Consider the following 20,706-nt stretch of genomic DNA (forward strand, 5'->3'; position numbering starts at 1 on the left):
GCACCTGAGTGTGCTATGTTGCTTTGTAATACTTTGTTTTTGTTTTTTCCCTCTGGAACTTGACGTACTGACAGTTAGTCACCATATACATAATTTGTATTACGTTGGGCTTCAGTCCCTTTACTTTAATATATTTCTATCTTCACAATCAAAAATAAATAAAATAAATAAAGGATAAAAGAAAAGAGTTTGTGAAAAATAAACTGAACTAATAAAGAAAAAAATCTGCTTAAATTTAACCAAAAATTTGAAGAAGTTAATATGAATGCTCTTAGTTCTTGATTTAAGTGCTCTTAGTTCAATGAATAAAACTATCATATTTATTCAACAAAAACTTCATAGCTATTGTGGAGGTAAAATGGTCAAAATATGCATTTGGGCCTTGGGCCTGATTTGGTGGAGTAAGCCTGTCCAAGCAGAGCCTTCGAAGCCCACAAGTCGACTCGTGCTAGATAGATTGGTGAGGTTGTCCAAGGAGAGGCGTCTCCTCTGCCAGGTCAGCTAAAGACCGTGTGACGTGTCATGATGTATGGGGATAGAATTCTGGAAGGCCTGGTGGGTAAAGATGTGTACCATGTTGTTGTAAAGAGAAAGAACGTATGTGAAATATTGAGGGAAAATGCTGCTACCACCGCATTAAAGACCCCGCACCTACCTCCCTGGCCGCATTAATGGAGAAATGACATCTGAACAGTAATATTCAGCCTTTCAGCTATTGTTTGATGGCTTCAAGAAGGTGGTGGAGGGGACAAGTATCTATTTGGAAGATCTGTGCTACACGTGGAAGAAATAGGGGAGAAGAAGATGGACATAAGAAAACGAGAGAGGTATGAAGAGGGGGATCGGAGAATTAAAGGAAGGAGATCAAGAGAGAGAAGGAATTGAAGACTTTAATTTTAATTGTAATCTTTTGCTTAAAGAAAGAAAGGCAATACAAGTGGTCCTCGGTTTACGTCTGATGAGAGTTTTTTTGTCATATTCATCTATTATTTGCATAAGATAGCAGCAATCTAGCCCGTTTATTTTTTCTCCAACATCCATGACTTAGGTTTCAAACTCATACTCTACAAATTTTATTGTATAAAGCTCTTTGGGCCTGAGTCCAACTAGTGATTGGACATGGTACAAATTGTGCACTTACAGCTATTATCATTGAACATGTATTAAAATATTCTTTTAGCTAAATTTTAACTAAAAATTTGTAGAAATTGATATGAATGCTCTTAGTTTTATGAATAAATTGAAGAGATCGGCGTTAGTTCTTAGAATAAAACTATTGTATCTATTCAACAAAATCTTTGTAGCTATAACATTATTGAACATGTATTAAAATATGACTTGCAAGAAACTCACTGATTTTCCAAAATAAACAATTATCACTGGAAAAATCAGAGCCACAATTATAAATAATGTTGCAGATTATTTTTTCATCTTTGTTCCATCACAGTGTAAAACCAGACAACTAAAAATAATAATAATATTGGTAGCATTCGCATTCCGCACACATCAGTTAAGCTAAATACAGATAGAAGTGCGAACAACACACCTGATCATGATCAGCTTGTGGCATACAATATGAAGTGTGTGCTTGTGGCATACATTTGGGCTTTGGCAATTGAGACATCTAAATATTTATTTGAAAACATATTCTCAATTAGCTGCCTAGTGGTTAAATAGATCCCTCAAAGGCCTTTTCACTCAATTTAGATTCATATTGAAACAAGATGGACCTCGTCCAATCTTGTCTAATGTAATAAGTTGATAACAATATCCTACTCTACAGTCTAATAATAATAATAAATTAAATTTATTAATAAGAAATCTTTTTATTTCTCTCATCTACCCCATCATTAATCCACAATCTCTCTGATATCAATAATGCCAAATCCAATCTCGACAAGGATCCTCTTCAACAAACTCACTGAGTATGCCACTCTGGTTCAATCAGTACTTGCTCTTCCCTGGCCCACATTTCAGACCTTCAAACTTTCGTTCACTATGACTGAGTCTGTGACACAATCCGCTTTGAGAAATATATAGACATAAATACAAACTAAACAGGGACAGGATATGCTTGCAATGCTTGCTACTTCTTTCATCAACCCCATCTCTTAATCTTCCTTTGGTTACAATATCCGCTGTTGAGAATCATAGAAGCTCAAGCTGGCTTAATAACGGTTTGGGAAAATGTCAAGGTGTAACGATGGAGCTATATTTTTGCTGTCCAGATTGGGGCCAGCTAGATTAAGAGAATATTCATAATTTTTGCCTGCTTTGTATCTTGCAAATGAAGATGTGGTGAATGTAAAGCTCAAGGAACTTGCGGAACTTCTTTCAGAAGGATTATAAATTTATAATCATTAGTGATCTGTGTCCAAACTAAGAAGTTATTCATCGTTCACTCCCAAAAGCATCAAAAGCATTAACATAAAGCATTGAATATGTCAGCATTTGATAGTAAGAAAATGCGGGAAAAAAATGAAGTTTTAAAAAGCTGTATATAAAAATTACAAACTAAAAGCCAAAAGTTAAAGCTAATACCAAACAGACTCTAACATGATCATTTTTTAACCAATATAAAGCTGCAACTTTGTAAAATTACACATATAAGCAGCCAGGCAGGGATTTAAAGACCAAAAGACTGCTGGCTAGAATTTTTAAAAAATTCCGTCCTCGGCACATTCTTGAATCCATTAGTTCATGTTAGGATATGCTTATATAATGTGAGATCAGAGTTGAGATACCGCATGCACTAGCAAGCTTGATGGCCCCATTTCTAGGTCTAAATTATAAAACTTAACCAGTAAAGAGGGGTCTATCGTTGTGCCTAAAGTCAAAGTAGGTTTAAAGGTCCCACTTGAATACTTGATCCATTTTATGCTTAGTACATCTATAGAAAGTTCAATAAGTTGATTAGGGCCTCTGACCTCACCCCAAATGCCAACCGAGTTGAGCTGCAATTTTAGTTGAAAACCAATCTTGCATAATATTTTCAAGGCAAGACAAAGAAGAGTCACCAACTGAAGACAACATCTGCTTTGGACAGAATTCCGATAGGGTGACACAATCATTAAGTAGAGGTGGTACAAAAGTAAAACATAATAAACTGTTCAAAGAAGCCTACAAGTAGCTAACCTTTGAGTGTCCCAAAGATAGTCAATATACAGAAACATGGATAATGCCAGTGGATACAAAAAGCTAAAAAATTTGGCCGCTTAATGGAGCTAAGCAATCAGCACACCTATTGGCTTCTCTCTCTATATATATATATGCTTCACATTAACATGTCAATCCTTAGCTAGTAATGCCCAGCAATCAAAAACCAAAGTGTCATAACAAGGCAGGATTTGTGAATGATTATTTAGCAAACCATATACCTAAAGAGAGTTTATTGCAAGAAATATATTGGTAAAACCATGGTCCAAGCTAGATTTAAGCCATCCCTAACAGCCTACAATTATGCAGTAACGCCAGTGGAATGTACTATATTTATGAAAATGACAACTATCCAATGGCCAAAATGATCTCTAAATAATGCCTCCTGTATTTGAAGGGCTCGGGTTTCCTTCAAGCTACCATCTCTATTCAATTTAGTGCTTGTTAGTGGGAGAAGGGGTCCATATAGTGATTTTAGTGTGAAGAGAATTAATATTCTATGCACAATAATAGAACTCTTAGGCATTTTGAATGATAGTCTGTGTTATTTGTGAAGTGGCATATAAGTTCATACTAAAATGACACCAATAAAAAATGGTTTACAAGGAAAACAAAATGGTTAAGTCTGCAGGTTGTAATTGATGCCAAGGCAATTGTGTCCATTAGCATTGCCTTAAAAAATGTAAGGGAGATTCAAGAGAATCACATCTGGGGCAGCATTGTAAATGAGGTAGGAGTGACGAACAATTATGAGCACATTTACCTCATTCAAAAGAACATAACACATTCAACCAACAACCAGACATCAAAACGTTTTGAAAACTGAGATTTTCTTCTTTATTTTAATAATTTTTCATATAAAAAGGAAGGAAGGAGATGACTCAAGTACACAAGCCATCATAGAATTACAATTTTTAAAAAAAATAATATTTTGATAGTTGGGTCTAGGGGAATTTGAATCTTGGATATCTTCATTAGAAATATCAAGAAATACTAACTAATTGAGCTACAAGGTTCTTGGTGTGGAATTATAAATTACAGTGTAAGAAATTCAAAAAGGGAAAATTTGTAGGGAAGCTAAGGGAGTGTTTGGTTTGTGTTTTCAAACAACTATTTTCAGTTTTTAAACAATATTACATGTATTCTACGCACTTTTTTACACACACGTATTTTCACAAATATTTTCAAACGATCATTTTCAATTTTAAAACATATGTACCAAACGGACTCTAGCATCTTTTAATGATAAGCAAAGAAGTAACCAACTATAAAAAATAATAACGGCACTTGTTTGTCAATAACTTACCTTCTCCTGCTTGCTTAAATCTTACCCCAATTTTGAAACAGTAAACCCATGTGAGAGACTGCAGAATGCCGATGTTAATGACCATACAAAAGAGATTCAAACTGAGGAATTATAGATTCCTCTAGTCCATCTTCCACATTCAGTAGAACAAGACTCTCCATATAAGAATCAAAATCAAAAGACTCAGGTTGGGCATGGATGTGAGGATTCAAAGTCCTTTGGCTATTGGGATTGTAAATACTCAATTTCCCAGACTTAGTTACTAGAACTTCACCAATCATTGTAAAGCCTAGCACATTCCCAATATTGATATTAAATAGTCTAGTTCAAGTTTTCAGCTACTCCATACTCTTTCATCACCCACACCGAGCAAAACCCGCCAAAAGCTTGATCACTATATGGGACAAGCGCAAGCAACCCATCAAGCACCACAACCTTCATATTGAATCGATGCACCCCTTCCAAACTCTTAGGCACGGCCATTTCATGAAAAACTCATCACCTATATCGAATGACAAGATCACATTGCGAGACGTACAATTAGCATAATTGAAATCCCCACTATGCTCTCAAGTGTGCCCGAATCAGTGGATCGACCCATTCAAAACACTGAAAAGTTTTGGTCTGCAATAATCTGACAACTATGGCCGGTAATAGTGCGCCAAGCACCGGTCTTAAGCGTATAAATCTGAAAGTCAGACACAGGAAAATATTTTTTTTCCTCCGAATCATATTGATCAAACGAATCATAAAGATACACAAGTCTCGCTAATTTGAAAGCATCAATTATGGGGTCGTAGTCGAACCCAAGATACTGCATAGGTTGAAGGCTAGGATAAAATTTAACGCCAGGACAAGGAAGGAATATGGATTTGGGAATAGAAGGGTTCCAGAGAAGTGCAACAAGGTCAGTTTGGTCACCAAAAAAAATCTGGCCCAACCAAAAAAATAAAAAATTGAAGCCCATTAAGATTTTTTTTGCCTAGATTCAAGCCCATTCGAGGGAGTTGGGACAATCAGTAACAAGACAGAGTATAGCATAATTCAGTCCTCTTCTATTTTGTATTTTCTATGCATAACAATTTTACTCTCGATTTTATTTAAAGTTCCAACTTTTCTTCATCAAAACTCATGCGAATGATTTAGGCTTAATAGGTGAAAAACTGGTAAATACACAAACATGAGGTGCTACAGATAGGCATTTCCAGTTTGTGGTATCCAAAGCTAATTGATAACAACTGGGAAACACACACAGACATTGACCCATATAAACCTAAAATATAATAATTTAGACATATCATTCCATTGGTTCAATAAATAAAAAATCTCCATAGCCTAACATCCACTGTTGAACATCTCAACATTTTAATTTGACAAAACAACATCAATCTATTTGACAAAAACAAACAATACCCACAAGCAATTGGAAGAAGAAAACCCAAACAATGGCTGCGTGCTTGAGAGTGAGGTCGAGGCGTGGCTTGAGAGTGAGTGAGTGAGGCGCAGCTGCGTGCTCTTGTGCATAACTGAGTGCGTAGCTCCGTGCTCTTGTGCATAACTGAGTGCGTAGCTCCGTGCTCTTGTGCGTTAGGCTGAGGCGTGACAGAGAGATTGAGGGTTAGGGTGGGGGCAGAGGGCGTGAGTGACAGAGAGAAGTGAATTGAAATGGGAAAGAGATGAAAGGCGGCTGGTTATTGCGAATAAGAAGTGAAATGGGTATTGGGTTAGGGTTTACAGTGATATATATATATCCGGGCTGGGTTTCGGGTCGGGTTTTGGATTTTTTTTTATAAAATTCAGACCCGACCCGGACCCGCTTTGGGTTTTTTTTTTTTTTTTTTTTAAACTCATACCTAACTCTATTCTTTATTAGGCCGGGTAAAATTCAGCTCATTAGGGTCGAGTCGGGCCGGGTATCCGCAGGTCGGATCTAAGTTGTCATCCCTACACGCGCTTAGAGCGTAAGATGAGGCTTTCTTTTTTTTTCTTTTTTTTTTTAGTGGTTGTAGCAAATAAAAAAAAATCTATGTTTTTTTATTATTATATATATATATTTTTTTTTTTAGAACCATCAAGAGAGTGGTCTTATTTTGTGGGCAACATTTTAGTGGGAGTTTAAGATGTATCTACTTATAAGAAAAAATGTTTTTATATTTAGTTTAGTTTTTTTTTTATATTTAGTTTTGTTTTTGGATAAACATGGGGTGTTTTTTTAAGGAAAAAAACAACAGTGGGTTTAACTTATTTTTCTATTTAAAAAAAAAACAATAAACGTATAATTTCTCTAAAGAAGGAGTTAGTGGAAGAGAATTCCTATTTTAGTGGTAGTAGCAAAAAAAAATCTATATTTGTTATTATATATATTATTTTTATTTTGAGAATCTAATTTATAAGTGGATAAATAAATTTGAAAATCAATAAAAAAAAGTGACCCTATTTTTTAGGCAGTGTTTTAGTAGAAGTTAGGGTTGTATTTTTACCGAATTGTCCTTTAATTTTGTCTCTACTTAAACATAAGAATGTAAGGGCATTTTAGAACAAAAAAAATCTGGATTGTCCTTTAGTTTTTTTTTTATATATTTAGATTTGTTTTTGAATAAACGTGGGGTGTTTAACTTATTTTTCTATTTTAAAAAAAAAAACAATAAACGTATAGTTGCTTTGAAGAAGTGGGTTAGTGGAAGAGTGTTCATATTTTGTAAGCAATATTTTAGTACAAGTTAGACATGTATTTTTACCAAACTATCCTTTAAGTTTGTCTCTACTTAAACCTAGGGGTGTAGGGGTATTTTGGAACAAAAAAAATCCGGTTCAAACAGGAGAAGCCCCTTAAATAGTAGTATCTATCTATACTACTATTTAAGCAGCTGCTCCTGTTTGAACCGGATTTTTTTGTTCTAAAATACCCCTATAGCCTATGTTTAAGTAGTGGCAAAATTTGATAAAAATGTTTCTTTAACTTCCACGTAAAACACTATCTACAAAATAGGAGCACACTTCCAATACACTTACATTGGTTTTCAAACTCAAATTGCTTCTTCTTCAGTTCTCCAATTCTCTTAATTCTGTGTTTTCAAACTCCTTTCATCCACCTCTTTGCTTCAGATTTCACTACAAACGACAACAACAGCAGATAGATTTGAGGTAAGCTTTTTCTTAGATCAAATCTCAGCCCTCTCTCTCTCTCTCTCATCTCACTTTTTTGTCTTTAAAGATGACTGCACGAATTGATTTTGGGCCACATTGAACAAGTTTTATTTCTGTATACATGAAGTTTGTTTTCCTCAGGTTTGTTTTTTAAGTTTGATTTTTTTTTTTTTTTTTTGGGCCACATCAAACAAGTTCTATTATATTTATGCATGAAGTTTGTTTTCCCTCAGGTTAGTAACGCGTTTTTTTTTTTTGAAAGTGTTAGATTATCGTTTAATTTGTAAAAAAAAGGGTTGTTTTATCTCCAACAAAAATATATTATTTTATCATGATTTAGATTCTAAAATGACTACACTTTGTTAACATTATCATTTTCATATCATTATCTTATCTTTTTCATTTTTCTTTTCTTTTATTATATCATTATCTTATCTTATCTTCTCTTTTTTATTTTTCTTTTCTTTTATTTGGACATTTTGATGGGTGTTTAAGTATTTTCTCTAATTAATGACTATTTTTTAAAGAATAGGAATGATATGTATTGATTTGTCTTTTTTTTGTGGTTATCATGTTTGACTCATTATTTTAGTGTATGTGTTCTAAGCGGTGCCCTCTCTTCCTCTTATTATTTTTGTTTTTTTTTTCTTACATTTAAGCCTTTCTCTCTTTTTTTTGTATTTTTTTTAGGGTGACATATCAACAATTTGTTTAGATTGCGTAGTAGACACATTGGATGAATTCGGGTGAGCGAAGCGGTAGTCAATCTATTAAGTAGTTGTTAAAAAACATTTTTTGTAATATAAATATCCTACCTTATGAAATTTAATATTGTTCTTTTTTGTGGCTTTCATTGCACATTTGATGACTCTGTAAGCAATTGTCATATATGCGAATTTGCTAAAGCAAGAATGATACTACTAGAGAACTTATCTTTAAAGATAAAATTTTAAAATTGTGGTGAAAATGGCCAATATGAATTTGCATCAACGTTTTTTTTTTTTTTTTAGGGTGGTTAGTCCTCTAACGTTGGTTTCCTATTTTTTTGCAACTTCAAACAAAAAAAAAAAATCCATCAACGTTGGTTTCCTATTTTTTTTGCAACTTCAAGCAAAAAAAAAAAAAAAATCCATCAACATTGGTTTCCTATCTTTATGCAACTTCAAGCCAAAAAAAAAAAAATCCATCAACTTAAGTTTCCTATTTTTTTGTAACTTCAAGCCAAAAAAAAATATCGATTTTTTTAGGTATTTTAATAATATGCCAGCACTATTTTACATTTAAAATTTTTTTTTTTAATGTTTTAAGTATTTTTATTCCTAAAATTTTGCCTATTATTTAAACTAGCCTCTAAGCACGTGATTACGCGCATGCTCAAAGGCTCTTTTATTTTTTGGGTAAGAGTTAATTTAGAGCATTTATTATAATTTGGGAATACTACATTTTTCAATCACAAAAAAAAACCTAGGGGTGTGATGAGTATTATGTGTTAGCAGGTGAAATAATTTTTCATCACACCCCTAGGTTTTTTTGTGATTGAAAAATATAGTACTCCCAAATTATAATAAATGCTTTAAATTAACCCTTACCCAAAAAATAGAAGAGCCTCTAAGCACGCGCATGCTCAGAGGCTAGTAGATAGATAAATAATTTAAAAATTCAACAACATTTTTCAAGTTTGAAAATTAGCAACAAATATATATATATATATATGTGTGTGTGTGTGTGTGTGTGTGTGTGTGTGTGTGTGTGTGTGTCTCTCTCTCTCTCTCTCTCTCTCTCTCTCTCTCTCTCTCTCTCTCTCTCTATATATATATATATATATATATATACACACACACACACACACACACTATACTCTAAGGACGCGCATTGCGCATATTTAGAGACATTTTTTTTTGTTAAGGTTAATAATTTGCTTCTATTATAATTTAGAAATATATATATTTTTATTTTTTAAACAAATAAAAATGATAAACTTTAGAGATAAACATAATTTCTTTTTTGAGTGTAAAGGAAAAAAAAATCCTAAATTTTAGAAATTCTTTCTTTGAATTCAAAATGAAATTTGTTATTTGACATTTATGTCCCTAATTTTAAATGAAGGATTCTTCATTAATAAGGGTATTTTTGAACCACATAAAAGTCCAGTTGTAATAAGGGAATCATCTTTTATGTGTGTGTGTATATTTCAACGATTAAAAGCTGTATTTTTTTTTTAAGCTGATTTGAAGTACCAAAATCAGTCAATCACATTGGAAATTTTTTTTAATAATAAAAAAATCATCAAATTCCACAATGAAGGAAAAAAAAAAAAAACACAACAAAAGAAAATTGGAAAGTAAAAATTGTACTTTAAAAAATGTTGGAAAAACACATGTTTCAAGTACTCATGATGTAATCAAATGTGTTTGGTACCATATTTTTATAAAATTTTATAAAACAAATAGATAATTGAGTTTTTAGTATGAATATGTATTATTTTTTTGAAAATGTTTATTACTTTTCTAACATGAACAATAAATTAAACTTTATTTTTGAAATGAGAAAAAACTCTCAAGCAAAGACAACAAAACAACAACTCTCCTCCATTTCTCTGCTTCCTCTTTGTTTGGGAGACTCTCTGCTGATCCTATCTCCCTCTTCACTCTTCCAAACTTAAACAATCCAACTCCAACGCAATTCTAATATCAAATTAATGCCATGGTTTTTAAACCCGAGCCAAACCATACAGTCCGACTGGGTTAATCGTGAACCGTTCATGAAAACGGTTTTTTATATACAAGAATCAGGCATGTAAACAATATGAGAGAACCGCTTGAATCGAGGCCTAACCTGAAAAACTGTTCAAACCGTAAGCCAGTTCAACTGTATGTCTGAAGAAATTTGCTTTCTGATCATAAATTCTAGCATGGATCTGAAGTGAGAAAAAAAAAATAAAAAGAGAAAATGATGAAGAAGATCCAAAAATGAAGCAAAAAATATAAGAAGCACTGATGGTATGGTGAGATTAAAAGAAGAAGAAGAAGATGATGAGATGAGTCGTAGACATGAGGGAGGAAGAAGGAGATGCAAGAAAGAGCTGGTGCTGGGAAACTGTGTAAAGGAAGTAAAGCATCACAAAAAGAAAGTAATAATGTGAAGAGATAAATCTGAAATGACATGGGTGGGAGGGTAGGTGGGAGTCAGAATGTAATAATGAGATTAAAATTGAAAATGAACCCTCTTCCTAGGTTTTGAAAAATGCAAATAGTCAAATACCCCATGGTTTTTTTGATGAACGTCAATTACCCCATTGTACTAGTACACTAGCAGTACTACTTTATTTACTAAGAGCATTCACATCAGTAAGTGCAAAGTTTTGCAAAATGCAAAAAATCCTACATTTTACACATTTTACCCAAAAAAACACCCACATCAGTGGGTGTAAAAATGTGCATAAATGCACAATTGCTACTGTAACCATGCATATATGCACGATTACTATAGCACTTGCATTTAATATTTTATTAATTTTCTCTCTCTCTTGTCTCTCGTTGCTAACCATTTTTCTCATTTTCTCTCATTTTTTCTCTCTGTTGTCTCTGCTTCTTTTTCCTTCTCTCTTCTCCTTCTGGCTCCAACCCTCATCATCCTCGTCACTGGCCTCACCGACTCCAACCTCACCGTCCTCGTCACCGATGCCGCTGGCTTCGTCGAAACCCACGTCTCCATGGCCCTGAAGAGACAAGGCGATGGGGTTTTGGGTCTCGACAACTTCAATGGGTCTTGAATGGATCTGTTCGCCGATCGAAGTGGGTGATGATGGGTCCCAACAATTCCAATCCTCTCTCTCTCTAGCTTTGTGAATTTTAAATTCCTTTATTTCTTTCCTATCGTATCTTCTTCTCTGATTTGGCGGTGCTAGGAATCAAGGTGAAGAGATTGTCGAATCGGAGCTAAAATCTTAAGATTTGTGGTGGTGTAGGTGTGGGCCCGTGGAGTAAAATCTTAAGATTTGTGACAGTCTTTCATGGTGGTTGGTGTGGCGGTGGTGGTGAAGGTGGGAGAATTTGAGAATATTTTGTTTAATTTGTCTTAAATCTGAGTTGTTTGGTTTGTGAGAAAATATGGGATGTTGTTTGGATGTTTTGTGGTTATTTTATTATGAAATGGAGGATTGTAATTATTGTTTGGTTGATGAGAAAGTGAGAGAGAGGCGGTGAGGGAGAGAATAATAAAAAATTGTAAAAAAATGAATATTTTATTGAATAAATGTGTAGAATAGATAAACTGATGTTGATGTTTTATAAAAATAAGTGTGTAAAATCGAAAAAGTAGCTTTTTTGTGCGAAATAGATGGAAAGTTTGCACCCACTGATGTGAATGCTCTAAAAGTCCTGAGTTTTTACTCTCTTTTTTTCCCTTCTTTTTATTTATATTTTTAAATCTCATAATCTCTACTCTTATTTGAATTTTTTTAAAACATTATAGGTAATTCATTAATTTATATCCTTAAGGTATAATAAGAATAAGTAATAATCTTTTATTTGAAAGTTTGTTTCAATTTTTAATGATATTTTAGTCAAATTTACTAATATTTACAATTTTGATATCATTATATTTATTTTATTTAATTATTAAATTAATTATGACGTCATCACGGTTCAACTTCGGTTGAACCTTTAAAACCATGAACATCTTCCTTTAACGATTCTTTGAACGATCTAGATCTGAAAATCATGATTAATACAACCCACAACATAGTATTTTGTGTCTTATTGAGTTTGTTAGCATTAGAAAAAATAGGTCAAAAAGAAAACTACATTTGATAAATGGAAAATCCTATTTAAACTATGGTTATTTATTAGGAGTTGTTTTGCACTAAAATTTTATAGAAAACAATTATATCTCATACCGTGTGAAACAAAGGAAGCCAAGAGGCGATGTGAAATTATTGAAATGAAGCCAGGAGCTACGTGGACGTAGGCACGTAGTTATTTTTATCACTCACTTGGTATTAATTAAAATTTAAAAATTATAAACGAAAATTGGATTGTTTGAAGATGAACATCAATAGGGAGGGCAACTAATTTTAATTGTATCTAGTTGATCAAAAAAAATTAAGTTTTACAATTATTGCAGCATTAGAATAACAATCCCTTTTTTTTTTTTTCAAAATTTTAGTTGGAAAACCAATTTCATACTTGGATTTTCAATTTATACTGATTACATTAGTTGGTTTACACAATATACATTTTATAATATTTTAAATTATTCAAGAAGTGTAGAAAATATTTTTAAAGTAGAAAATGTTAATTTAGCTCATTTTTAAGATCACAACCAAAAATAGGAAAATAAGACAATTTTTAAAAAAATATTTTTTGAAAAACAACTAAAAAGACGTTGAAACAAACAAAGCATAATACTAGATTCACAATATATTTACCACACAAGATTTAAGGGTAAAACCCACCGTTTTAACATTTATGGTCTATTTGAGATCCGCTTATTTTGCTAAAACTGAAAACTTTTTGTTGAAAGTACTGTAAATAAAGGAAAAAGTTAGTTGAAATAGTACAGTGAGACCTATGAATAATACCAAAAAATGCAGTAGGACCTATGAATAGTAGAAAAAATAAATTGAATTGTAAAATAAATTGGCAAAAATAATTTTTGCTAAACACACACTTAAAAATCAAAAATAGTTTTTAAAATTAGAGTAATGTTACATATAAAAAAACAATTGGACCAAAGTTTCCATCTAGGTGAGGTGGAATAAACTAGCTTCTAGGTGGTTTAAGCTTAATACTGATGGGGCATCTTTTGGTAATCCTGGCAAGGCAGGGGGTGGAGGTATTATCAGAAATAGCCATGGCTGTTGGGTTAAAAGATTCTCTAGATCCATAGGGTATACTACGAGTATCATAGTTGAGTGGTGGGCTTTAAGGGATGGTCTCACCTTGGCTATTCAATTGGGCTACCAGCAATTGGAGATTGAGCTTGATGCCAAGATGATTGTGGATCTCATAAGCTCAAACCACAGCTCTAACAGGGTTTACACTCCTCTTTTGCATGATTGCAGGTTGTTACTATTAATTAGTGGGACCCACCATTCATGGGAGAGGGGGGAGTACGCATTTATGGTAGTCCGAGAGTACACAATAATTTCCCGTTGTTACTAGGCCAGTTGCAGCAGGTCCGAGTAACGCATGTTTTTAGGGAGGCTAATAAAGCTGTGGATTTTTTGGCTAAGTGGGGGTGCTGCCTGCAAGTTGATTTTGCTGTCTATGATCAACCCCGCTCAGCTGATTTGATTCCTATATTGTATTCGGATATGTATGTTGTATCATTTTGTAGGCTAGCTAGCCCAACATTGGTGACTGTATCAAGTTAGTTTTTTTTCAATGATACTTCCTTTTAACCAAAAAAAAAAAAAACAATTGGACAAATTTTCCACGCATGAGCCAACCAATAACCATTGAGACCACTTTTCCTTGCCAAAATTGGAAATTAACCCAGTTTCCCAAACAATATAATTAGTAGGCACTGTTACAAAACTATATTTTTTACTAACATCTCGAGTCTAAGAGACTCGATTTTGGGCCTAAAAATCTAGTCTTTAAGGGTCGATTTTTATGTTTTGATCAGGTCTGAGTTGACACTTTTTCCACGTGCATCCACCTGAAAATCGAGTCTCTAAGACTCGATTTATCTGTAAAACACACTGAACAGATTTTCGCAAGTGTTGGAGTACAAAACACAAACACAAATCAGCCACCATCTACAAGCACAGACCAACCACTATAAAATACAACCCACAAATCCGAGCATTAATCCAACAACTCAGCATAAATCCAACCAAATCCACCCCCAACAACCACCTAAAATCCAGGTTAAAAAAATAAAAACCCCAAAACCCATCATTCAATAGATCAGGTATGGCGGTGCTTTTGGTCGCAGTAGATCAGGTACGACGACGCGTGGTCCTGGGTTTGCTCGTAGGTGACGCGCTTGATGACCCAGTTCGGGTTGAGCCTATACCAGCCCGAGGGCTCCCATTGCGGGTTTCGGAGGTCCGATTCATAGACGGCGAGGATTATGTGACAGATACGTGGGATGAGATTGAATTTGTCAAAAAACCCAGCCACATCCGTTGAAAACCATCAACACCTGCCAGAAAACCACCACAACTCTAATTAAAAACCCACCGAAACCCATTGCGAGACCCACGAGCTAAGCCACCCATGAACCATGAAGTCGACCCACATAAAAAAAAAAAAAAAAAGAAGGGAGAAGACAGAGTGACAAAAATGGGAGATAGAAATGGTGAAGATTGAAGTTACTGAACAGAAAAAGAAAAAGAAAGAGGAGTGACAAAGATGGGTCGGCGGCGATGGGTTTGTGGCCGCTGGGCTTGTGCAAATTAGCGTTGAGGAAGAAAGAAGCAGATGGAGAGGTAGTGAGGAGAGAGACACGAAGAACAGATGCACAGAGGAAAATGAAACACAGAAAAAAGAAGGAAAATAAGAAAAGCAATGTGAATTTTACGAATATAATTCAAGTCTTAAAGACTCGATTTCTAAGCAGACGCTACGTGGAAAAAATGCCAACGTGATCAGAACACTAAATCGAGTCTTTAAGACTCGATTTTTAAGCCCAAAATCAAGTTTTTTAAATTCAAAATGTTACTAAAAAATATAGTTTGAAAATTGTGCTTATTAATTATATTATTTCACAAATTGAGTTAATTTCCAATTTTGGCCCACTTTTCCCTCTCACAATTCACAAACAATCCCGCCACTGCAAGTGCCAAATTTTTTATCTTTAGACTTTTTATCTATAAAAATTATCATACTACTGCCTAAGCCTTCTTTATTATACTTCTTCCCGGCAAACGGAAACAAAACCCTCTACAGTCTGTGCATTTTGTACCAAGACTTCACTCTCTTCATTTGGCTGACAAAGAAACAATGTCAGACTATCTCCCAAATGTTATTATCGTCGATATCCTCTGACGGCTGCCGGTGAAGTCACTCATCAGATTCAGGTGCGTTTCTAAGTCCTGGTTCTCTTTAATTTCCGGCCATGACTTCAACACAGATCATCACAATCAGACTCTCTCAAACACCACCAAAGACTCACCCTACCTTCTCTTTAGTCATTACGATCTAAAAATGAAGAAAGTGCGCTTCGCTTGGCTCTCTTCTGATGACCCATTCCCTCTTAACCATTTTTCCAAACACTTAGACCGCAGGCTGAAGCTGGGTGTCAGAGATGGCGACCCAATCCCAGACCCTCCCAATCGGCGTATTCTTGTGAAACAAGCGGAAAAGAAAGGGTTTTTTGCATACCCATCAGATTTTGTAGAGTTACCTTGCCCATACCAGAGCCCAATGAACAAATTGTTCATAGCTGGTTCATGTAATGGCCTAGTTTGTCTGGTGGATGATGCTCCCAGTGGCGACCATGTCATTTTACTAATTCTCTGGAACCCTTCTATTCGTAAAGCCATATCCCTTCCAAGCCTTGTTGTTAATGTCCCACTTTTTTATAAGGCTGTGGATCATCTGGGGTTTGGCTATGACCCCATAACTGATGATTACAAATTAGTGAGACTTGTGTACCTTCAAGGTGGCTTTAGTCATACTGATCATGAAAGAAATCCACCCACGGTTCAAATTTATACGCTTCGCACTGGTGCGTGGCGCACCATTCCCGGCCCTGGTTCTCGGTTTATTATTGTAGAGCAGTTCTCTTCGGTGTTTGTGAATGGGTCAGTCCACTGGTTCGCGGAGGACGACAATGACAGTGACGATGACGGCGATTTTATGGTATGCAATATGATCATCTCATTTGACATAAAGGATGAGGTTTTTCATGAAATGGCTGTGCCTAAGTGTTTTGAAAGAAGGTTGAATTTGAACATGAAGGTCGCAGTGCTTGGTGGGTTGCTTGCACTTGTCCCCTGTAACTCTAATCTATATTTTTCTGATCCCTGTTACTCAGTTTGGGTGATGAAAGAGTATGGAGTAGTGGAATCTTGGACCAAACTATATGATATTAAGGTTGGCGAAGGATTAGAGAGTGTGATAGGTTTTACAAAGAATGGTGAAGTTCTAGTGAGTATGGCTGGAAAGTTGCTGTCTTTCAATCCCAGTAGCCAACGAACTTTGAATGTTCACATTCATTCTGAATATGCATCATTTTATTTGGATACTTGCATGGAGAGCCTTGTCCTATTGAATGTGGAAGATGGTGTTTTACAAAAGCAGGAAAATTCACCGAGTACTAGTAAGGGAAGAGGTGAACATGAAGAAAAAGGCAAGATAAGGAATCATGGAGAGCCTTGTCCTAATTTTGCTTTGTTGTATTAGCAGCAACACAATATTGAGTTTTCCACAAGTTTTTGAGACTGATGAGCTTATTGATAATCAACATAGAACACATATGGAATCATAATTGAGTCGATTACTGTGATAACCTTGCATCTTATAAGATTTAAACAACAAATTATGAAGGGCCCAACAGTGTCGTCATCTTCATTTCCCCAATGAGTATCTCTTTTCTATAGTTAACATTGGCATATGCTGTCTCTTAAATGGGTTTACTATCTTTCCAGGTTGGGTCAGTTTTAAGCAAGCAGGATAAGGTAAGCTATCAACACAAGTTCTGTAATTATTTTTAATAGTTGGTTACTTCTTTTTGTTTATCATTGACAGATGTTGAATGCGTCCAGCGTCCACGTCCAGCCTTCTTTTTTCTTTTCTTTTTTCAGCGTGTCTGTCACTGTTCATTGGCCATGAACAGTGATTTTAGGCCAATAAACAGTAATTTTTGGCATGAACAGTAATTTTTACACATTTAAAAATTATTTTACTACAGTGTTTTCAGTTTTCAGTTTTCAACAATAAGTTCTATCCAAACAAACTCGTTGTCCTTTTTATTGTATTTTTGTCTTCGCCCATTGTGGTGAAGGCAACTCCACTCTTGTTATGTTTTCACACTCTTGAAGCCTTTGTGTTGGATTTTCCCTAACACTTGATTAAAGAGTATGTAAGGCTATGTTTGGTTTACTAATTTCCATCACTCAATTCCCAAATTTTGTAGGCCCGCGCCACCTTAAGTTTGCTTGTTTGGTTTAGTTTATGTTCTCAATTCTCATAACTTATTACTTAAAAAATTGAGTTAAAATCATGGAAATTGAGAGCACATTTTGTGAGTTTTTGAGTTAAAAGAAGTAAGAACTAAGTTACAGCGGCAAACTCGTAAAAAACATCAAACCGCTAGGACACACACTCATGACTTGTCTCTATCAAATTAGACCACACTTAGGAGCCCCAATGACTCTTTTGGAGTTGCTGAAAACTTAGTTAAGTCTCATTATTCCAAGCACACACACTGTACTCACCTCCGAGGACTTTCGCCTTGCTCATCACACACACAAATTAGAAATCTCATCTCTCTCTGGGTCTTGCATCCAAAGAAGGGCTCCTCCCTTCGATCTATCAGTTTGGTCACCAGGAGTATCATTCAAGAGACAAACTAGGCCGTTGGATGAACCAACAATGTACAAGTTTTGCTTCATAAAGCTCTTGTATGGGAAGTGCAATTCTTTGAAATTTGATGGGTATGCGAAAAATCCTTTCTTTTTCATTTGTTTCTCAAGAACACGGCGATTGTGTTCGCGAAAACCCACTTGCAGTCCAGGTGTTTGGAAAAATGGTTGTGAGGGAATGGGTCATTGGAAGAGAGCAGAGTGAACCACTCTTTCTCCATTTTGTCATCGTAATGTCGAAAGATAAGGTAAGGTGGGTTTTTGGTGGATGAGAGAGACCGATTAAGGTGCATTTTGATGAAGTCATGGCTTGAAATTAGAGAGCACCAAGTCTTAGAAACGCACCTGAATCTGATGAGTGACTTCACAGGCAGGCGTGAGAAGATTTCGACCATAATTTCATCTGGGAAATAGTCTGACATTGTTTCTTTCTCTGACAAATGGAAGAGAGTAAAGTTGGAGTGTTGGACGCCTTATGTCTTGGTGCAGAATGCGGAGACACAGAAATTCGAGTGTGTTTGAATTTTTTTTATTTTTTTGAAGATTTTTATTTTTTTAAAGATTTGGCGGCATTATTAAAACTTGATTTTTTTTTTTGAGGGGTAAAATTTAAAACTTGAATTTAAACTTTGTCCAATGCACAATTGTTTAGAAATTGGAATCATTAATTTTAACGGTACACCATACACTATACTGTTAAATAAATAAAAATTCAACAACATTTTTCAAGTTTGAAAATTAGCAACAAATATATATATATATATATATATATATATATATGTATGTATGAATGTATGTATGTATGTATGTGTGTGTGTGGGGGACGGGTAAGATCCGAGTACAAAATAGAGTCCTTAAGCTCAGTCTGAGGAGGTAAAGGGTCCATCATCACGTTAGTTTTGACCCAATACATAGATAAGAGCCTGAGAATAAAGGACAAAGAGGTCGACTGCTCAAAGAGCGAACGTTCCTCAGGAGGCATTGAGTAGGCCACACTGGACCAAAAGACAAAATACCGAGGAAAACAGTAGAAACTTGCAAGCAAAGAAGAAGGAAAATATCCAAATAAAGTATTCATTACCTCCGCATTCAATGCACTACACTAACTTCGTTTGCCATATTGATGGTAGAATGACCCCTTGAACAGTGCCCTCACATCTTGCAGCACATTCTACCACCTCCAACAGAACTTTTATGGGACAAGTATCCAAAGAAAGATCAGTAGCCATACAAGTGGAGGGCTAAGATACAATCCAAATAACTATAGAAGGAGAGGAAACCCCTCTAGATAGATGGATGAAAAACTGAAAATAGACCATGTGCAACACTACCCTATAACCAAGATTTGAATATTATATGAATTGTTGTTCCTCAGCCTAACCCGAGAAAGTGTTAATTTAAAAATCTACTTCTCTCTTGTAATTTATGTAATGTTTTTCCATTCACTTAAAAGTTAAACCATATGAGCATATCTAGGTTGACTTCGGAAACTCAATCTCTAACTAATTAATTGTATTGAGCTATCATACATAAACTCTTTATTCTAGGAGGGCTTAAGTGTTTCTACCTGCCTACAATATACATACTACCCTCTAAGCACGCATGTTGCGTGTGTTCAGAGGCTCTTCTAATTTTTTGGGTAATAATAATTTACATCTATAACAATTTAGAAACATATATTTTTATTTTTCCAACAAATAAAAATGACAAACTTTAGAGATAAGTAGTAACTGTAATTTCTTTTTTAAACATGAAGGAAAAAAAATTCTAAATTTTAAAAGTTCTATTTTTGAATCAAAATGAAATTTGTTATTTGACATTTATGACCTTATTTTTAAATGAAGTATCCTTCATTAATGAGGGTAAAAATTGTACTTTAAAAAATGTTGGGAAAACACATGTTTTTTTTTAAGGAACATGTTAAGTCCATAGTATTACGGTAAATTTGTCTAGAATACATCTTCCAAATCAAGTGGTAGCATTTCTAACCACACATCAGTATTTACAGCTACAACTGCTCTTTTAGCCAGGGAGTGGGCTAATTTATTGCCCCCCCTACGAATATGAATAAAATGACAAAAATGCATACATTGACTAGCACACTGTATATCTAAGATAATATGCCCTAATTGGGACCTATTCAACTTAGGATGGTTGACAGTCGAAATAACCTTTAAAGAATCCCCTTCCACTTCAGCTCGAAAAATACTAATATCCTGAGCTAAGGTAAGTGCTCTTCTTGCTGCCAAGGCCTCTACCATGTCCGCTAAACTGGGAAGGTGAATTTGCTAGCTGAGGGCCGCAATTATTCTCCCCTTTGAATCTCATATGACAACGCCCAGACTTGCTCGATCCAAGTTCTCGAATACAGCTCCGTTGAAGTTGATTTTGAATAAGCTTAGAGGAGGTGGCTGCCACTTCGTCACTGTTCGTATGGTAGTAGACCGAGAAAAATGAGTGTTGACAACTCGAAATTCTCGCAAAAGATCATGAGCTATCCTGACAATTTCAACAACGTCCCATACTTGCTGACCCTCCCTGATCTTATTGTGTCTGACCC

At 34.9% G+C, this 20,706-nt stretch overlaps 2 pseudogenes; one reads left to right on the forward strand and one right to left on the reverse strand.

Annotated features, from left to right (window-relative positions):
• Window positions 1-4,520: 4,520 nt before the first annotated feature.
• LOC142638947 (F-box/kelch-repeat protein At3g06240-like) lies at window positions 4,521-18,568 on the reverse strand (annotated as a pseudogene).
• Window positions 15,469-16,965, forward strand: LOC142638307 (F-box/kelch-repeat protein At3g06240-like; annotated as a pseudogene).
• Window positions 18,569-20,706: the final 2,138 nt, after the last annotated feature.

This window comes from Castanea sativa, chromosome 6 (assembly GCF_040712315.1).
Source record: "Castanea sativa cultivar Marrone di Chiusa Pesio chromosome 6, ASM4071231v1".
In the NCBI taxonomy this organism is placed as follows: domain Eukaryota; kingdom Viridiplantae; phylum Streptophyta; class Magnoliopsida; order Fagales; family Fagaceae; genus Castanea; species Castanea sativa.